This window comes from Chiloscyllium plagiosum, chromosome 12, assembly GCF_004010195.1.
Source record: "Chiloscyllium plagiosum isolate BGI_BamShark_2017 chromosome 12, ASM401019v2, whole genome shotgun sequence".
NCBI lineage: Eukaryota > Metazoa > Chordata > Chondrichthyes > Orectolobiformes > Hemiscylliidae > Chiloscyllium > Chiloscyllium plagiosum.
This window is the reverse complement of record NC_057721.1, coordinates 87657274-87663141: the sequence shown is the minus strand read 5'-3', so window position 1 is coordinate 87663141 and position 5868 is coordinate 87657274. Positions and strand designations below refer to the sequence as shown.

Below are 5868 nucleotides of genomic sequence, written 5' to 3'. Positions count from 1 at the left end.
GTGCCGCACTGTCAGAGGGTCAGTGCTGAGGGAGTGCCGCACTGTCAGAGGGTCAGGGCTGAGGGAGTGCCGCACTGTCAGAGGGTCAGTGCTGAGGGTGTGCCGCACTGTCAGAGGGTCAGTGCTGATGGTGTGCCGTACTGTCAGAGGGTCAGTGCTGAGGGAGTGCCGCACTGTCGGAGGATCAAAATAAAACTGCAAAAGATAAAGCTGAAACATTCACAATAATCTTCAGCCAGAAATGCCGAGCGGATGTCCAATGTTGGCTTTTCCAGTGGTCCCCAGCATCACAGATACCAGTCTTCAATTTGGTTCACTCCACATGACATCGAGAAAGAGGCATTTGATTCTGCAAAGACTATGGGTCCCGACAATATTTCAGCAATATTACTGAAAACCTGTGCTCCAGAATATGGCACTCCCCTGGTCAAGCTGTTCCAGCACAGTTACAACACTGGCATCTACCCGACACTGTGGAACATTGCTCAGATATGTCCTGTACATAAAAAGCAGGACAAATCCAATTACTGCCCTATTACTCTACTCTCTATCATCAGTAATGTGATGGAAGGGGTCACCAACAGTGCTATCAAGCAGCACCTGCTCAGCAATAACCTGCTCAGTGATACCCAGTTTGGGTTCCCCCAGGGCCACTCAGCTCCTGACCTCATTACAGCCTTGGGTCAAACATGGACAAAAGAGCTGGATTCCAGAGGGGAGGGAGAGGGACAGCCCTTGACATCTCGGCTGCATTGAACTGAGTGTGGTATCAAGGAGCCCCGGTAAAACTGGCATCAATGGGAATCGGGGCAAACCCTCCGCTGGTTGGAGTCAGACCTGACACATGGGAAGATGGTTGTGGTTGTTGGAGGTCAGTCAGCTCAGCTCCAGGACATCTCTGCAGGAGTTCCTCAGGGGAGTGCCCTAGGCCCAGCCATCTTCAGTTGCTTCATCAATGACCTTCCCTCCAACGTAAAGTCAGAAGTGGGGATGTTCGCTGATGATTGCACAATGTCCAGCACCATTCGCCACTCCTCAGATAGTGAAGCAGTTCATGTTCAAATGCAACAAGATCTGGACAATATCCAGGCTTGGGATGACAAGTGGTAAGTAATATTTGCACCACACAAATGCCAGACAATGACCATCACCAATAAATGACAATCTAATTACTGTCCCTTTACATTCAATGGTGTGACCATTGAATCCCCAAGTATCAACACTTCTGAGGGTTACTATGGACCAGAAACTCAACTGGACTCACCAAATAAACATGGCTACGACAGCAGGTCAGAGGCTAGGAATACTGCAGCGAGTAACTCACCTCCTGACTCCCCAAAGTCTATCCATCATCTACAAGGCACAAGTCAGCAGGATGATGGAATACTCCCCATTTGCCCTGGATGGGTGGAGCCCCACAACAGTCAAGAAGCTCAACACCATCAGGACAAAGCAGCCGCTTGATTGGCACTATAGAACTTAGAACATAGAATATAGGACAATACAGCGCAGAACAGGCCCTTTGGCCCCCGATGTTGCGCCAACCTGTGAACTATTCTAAGCCCATCCCCCGACACTATCCCATCATCATCCATGTGCTTATCTAAGGACTGTTTAAATGCCCCTAATATGGCTGAGTTAACTACATTGGCAGGCAGGGCATTCCACACCCTTACCACTCTCTGAATGAAGAACCTGCCTCTGACATCTGTCTTAAATCTATCACCCCTCAATTTGCCCCCTTGTACAAGCTGACATGCTTGCTAGATGATTATAAATCCTATCTCTTATTATCCTTTCCAAAACTTTTCCTACAACAGACGTAAAGTTTACTGGTCTATAATTATCTGAGTTATCTCTGCTGTCCTTCTTGAACAAGGGCACAACATCTGCAATCCTCCAGTCCTCTGGTACTAAACCTGTAGACAATGATGATTCAAAGATCAAGGCCAAAGGCTCCAACACCTCCTCCCGAGCTTCCCAGAGAATCCTCAGATAAATCCCATCCAGACCAAGGGACTTACCTACTTTCACACCTTCCCGAATTGATAACACCTCCTCCTTACTAACCTCAATCCTTTCAAGTCTAATAGCCCGTATCTCAGTTTTCTCCTCTACAAAATTCTCCTTTTCCTGAGTGAAAACAGATGAGAAATATTCATTTAGCACCTCTCCGATCTCCACAGGGTCCACACACAACTTCCCACTTCTGTCTTTGACAGATCTTATTCCTACCCGAGACATCCTTTTATTCCTCACATACCCTATATCCACAACCATCCACTCCCTCCACCACCAACGCTCAGTCGCAGCAGTGTGTACTATCGACAAAATACACTACAGAAATTCACCAATGATCCTCAGACAACACCTTCCAAACCCACGATCACTTCCATCTCATAGGACATTAGATATATGGGAACTTTACCACCTGCAAGTTCCCCTCCAAGCCATTAACCATCCTGACTTGGAAATATATCTCTGCTCCTTCACTGTCACTGGGGCCAAAACCCTGGGATTCCCTCCTTACAGGTATGTGAGTCTACGGAGACTGCAGTGGTTCAAGAGGCAGCTCATCAGCACCTTCTCAAGGACAGCTCAGCACGGGATAGAATTGATGGACCAGCCAGCGATGCCCATGCCCCACAAGTGAATAAAAAAAAGTGCAAGTCAGTGAGAATGAGGGCGAGTATGAAAGTATCAGAATGATTGAAAGAACGAGGAACAGTCCTTCACACTGCCAACCATAATTGATAAATACACACTTTGACATCCATCTGTAGCATTGTTAAATGTCTGACAATTGTTTTTTTTTAATGTTCTGCTTTGTTTAAAAGAAGAAATCAGAAAGGTGCCAATTCTGATTGTATCAAATTCAGATTGTTGTGAGGGGGACAGAGAGGAGGCAATGCTTGGTGATTGAATCCAATGCTGAAAAGGGAATGACTGGTGTGATTTGGCTTTTGGCATAAGACATGGACATGCTCAGAGGCACACCCCACGTGTGGCTGACTTAACATTCTACCCCTCCATTTACAAAAGGCTCTGTTCAGCAAATACCTTCCCTGCAGAACATGCATCACAGTTAGTGGCCCTGTCTGTCCAGCTCCAAAACGGACACATCACACACACATTCCCTCCTGACAGATGAAAGGAACACTGTTTGAAGCGACAGATTGCTTTAGAAGTGACAACAGGGGTTGGGAATACAAAAAGGAATGCACACGTCAGAAACTAACTAACAGCACTGGGCAGAGAGCAAACAGTCTTCAGCAGTTAATGTGTACAGAGAAATCTAGTGACAGGCGTCACTGGGGAGGTGCCTGGAGCTGAAGAGCGATGTGCGCCCACAGTAATGGGAAATGGATTTTGGAAAATAGAAAAATCAACTGTTTATGTGCAGTAAATGTTCCCATTTACACGAGGTTAAGGGGAAGTGAGTCACCAGCATCGAGCATTCCCATCCCTGTCAGACAACGTGCTGAGCAACAGATTTCTGTGCCAACACAGATATCGGGCACAAATCCCCATCAGCTTAGAATAGACTAAGAGAACAGGAACCCCCACCTCATCTGAACTTTTCAACTCACCCATTAGTTGCTGCTGTCTTTTCAACTGAAAGTAAAGCTCCCTCAACACTGTCCCCCTTCAAACACTCCCAGGACAGGGACAGCACGGGATTAGATACAGAGTAAAGCTCTCTCTACACTGTCCCCCACCAAACACTCCCAGGACAGGGACAGCACGGGGTTAGATACATAGTAAAGCTTCCTCTACACTGTCCCCCATCAAACACTCCCAGGACAGGGACAGCATGGGGTTAGATACATAGTAAAGCTCCCTCTACATTGCCCCCCATCAAACACTCCCAGGACAGGGAACGTACGGGGATAGATACAGAATAAAGCTCCCTCTACACTGTCCCCTATCAAACACTCCAAGGACAGGGACAGCACAAGGTTCGATACAGAGTAAAGCTTCCTCCACACTGTCCCCCATCAAACACTCCCAGGACAGGACAGCACGGGGTTAGATACAGAGTAAAGCTCCCTCTACATTGTCCCCCATCAAACACTCCCAGGACAGGGACAGCACGGGGTTAGATACAGAGTAAAGCTCCCTCTACATTGTCCCCCATCAAACACTCCTTGGACAGGCACAGCACAAGGTTAGATACAGAGTAAAGCTCTCTACACTGTCCCCCATCAAACACTCCCAGGACAGGGAAAGCATGCGGTTAGATACAGAGTAAAGCTTCCTCTACACTGTCCCGATCAAACACTCCCAGGACAGGGACAGCACGGGGTTAGATACAGAGTAAAGCTCCCTCTACACTGTCCCCATCAAACACTCCCAAGGTCAGGGACAGGACAGGCCAGGCCAGCGTTAGTGACTGACAGGTTCTGGGTGAGCAGAGCTCCCAATCCCACCATCTCGAGGAACAGTAAACAATGCTGTGTTATCCATTGCCAATTGAAGCAGAGCTGAACAGTGCACATTAGATTAGATTAGATTACTTCCAGTGTGGAAACAGGCCCTTCGGCCCAACAAGTCCACACTGACCCGCCGAAGAGCAACCCACCCAGACCCATTCCTCTACATTTACCCCTGCACCTAACACTACGGGCAATTTAGCATGGCCAATTCACCCTAAATTGCACATCGTTGGACTGTGGGAGGAAACCGGAGCACCCGGAGGAAACCCACGCAGACACAGGGAGAATGTGCAAACTCCACAGAGGCAGTTGGCTGAGGCGGGAAATGAACCCGGGTCTCTGGTGCTGTGAAGCAGCAGTGCTAACCCACGGGATGACCGTGGGTTCTGAGTTGGTTCCAGACTGTCCCGTCTCTGCAATGGTCAACCTGCCTGCAGCTCGAGGTCTGAGATCCCTCAATGTGAGGGAGCCCCCTAACTGTACAACCCCAGCTCTGCCTGTCTCAAATCTCTTCATCATTCGAATTTAACACTTCAGCCCCACACTTGACACAAGTGTCATTGCTCACTCTGAAGACAAATGCCTTGTGTTAGATGCCAGCCAATTTGCATTAGGTCGCAAATTTAAATCTCATTCCGACCCACTTTCTGAAAAGCTCTCTTCTATTCTGTTGTTGATTGTAGCAGCAGCCTCACTCCCCCTCCCACCATCGATCAAATGGAATGAAGCAACACAGCACCGGCAGCTAAAAACAGAACCGAAAATTCCATTTCGCGACATATTGATTGATATATAGCAGGGCCTTATCAGTAAATACGCAGCAAATTAAAGTGTGGAAATGACGTGCTCTCGATCGTAATGTGTTATTTGGAGGATGTATTCAGCTGCTTGCAACTTATTTTCCCCTGTTGATACAGAGAGAAAATTGAACAATTATATCTAACTCTGGCACTATCAGCTTTCCTAGATTGCTCTGCTCTGTTTAATCAGGGCGAGCGAACCCCCAGTGAACATCACATCGAAAAGCTCACCTCCGCCATCATCCGAGTGCACCGGGCTCCTGGGCCGCAGACGGCTACTGAGGGTGGAGGGGGGGGGGAGCAAGGCAGAAAACAAGGCAAAGTCAGAAAGGAATCAGACAGAGACGGTGTCCGTATTCAGCCTGTCTTTCATACACAAGGAACCCGACCAAGATTACAACCTCAAACTGGATCAGACAAACCAGTTCATATCATCTACGCGGAACAAATTCGGTCCCTCTCTCACCCAGACCACGTTGGACACTGTCAGACCCAGACCCTGTCAGTCACTCTCACCCAGACCCTGATGGTCACTCTCACACAGACCCTGATGGTCACTCTCATACAGACCCTGTCGGTCACTCTCACCCAGACCCTGATGGTCACTCTCACCCATACCCTGATGGTCACTC

General features: G+C 48.3%; 1 protein-coding gene across 1 annotated transcript in view; it reads right to left on the bottom strand.

Moving 5' to 3' along the window:
• The window catches only part of LOC122555462 (intraflagellar transport protein 43 homolog B-like), a 19518-nt gene extending 13948 nt beyond the window's left edge, over nt 1-5570 (bottom strand). The window contains exon 1 of the mRNA XM_043701489.1: nt 5468-5570. The gene's annotated coding sequence lies outside the window, so the exon portion shown is untranslated. The remainder of the gene's footprint in view (nt 1-5467) is intronic.
• Nucleotides 5571-5868: the final 298 nt, after the last annotated feature.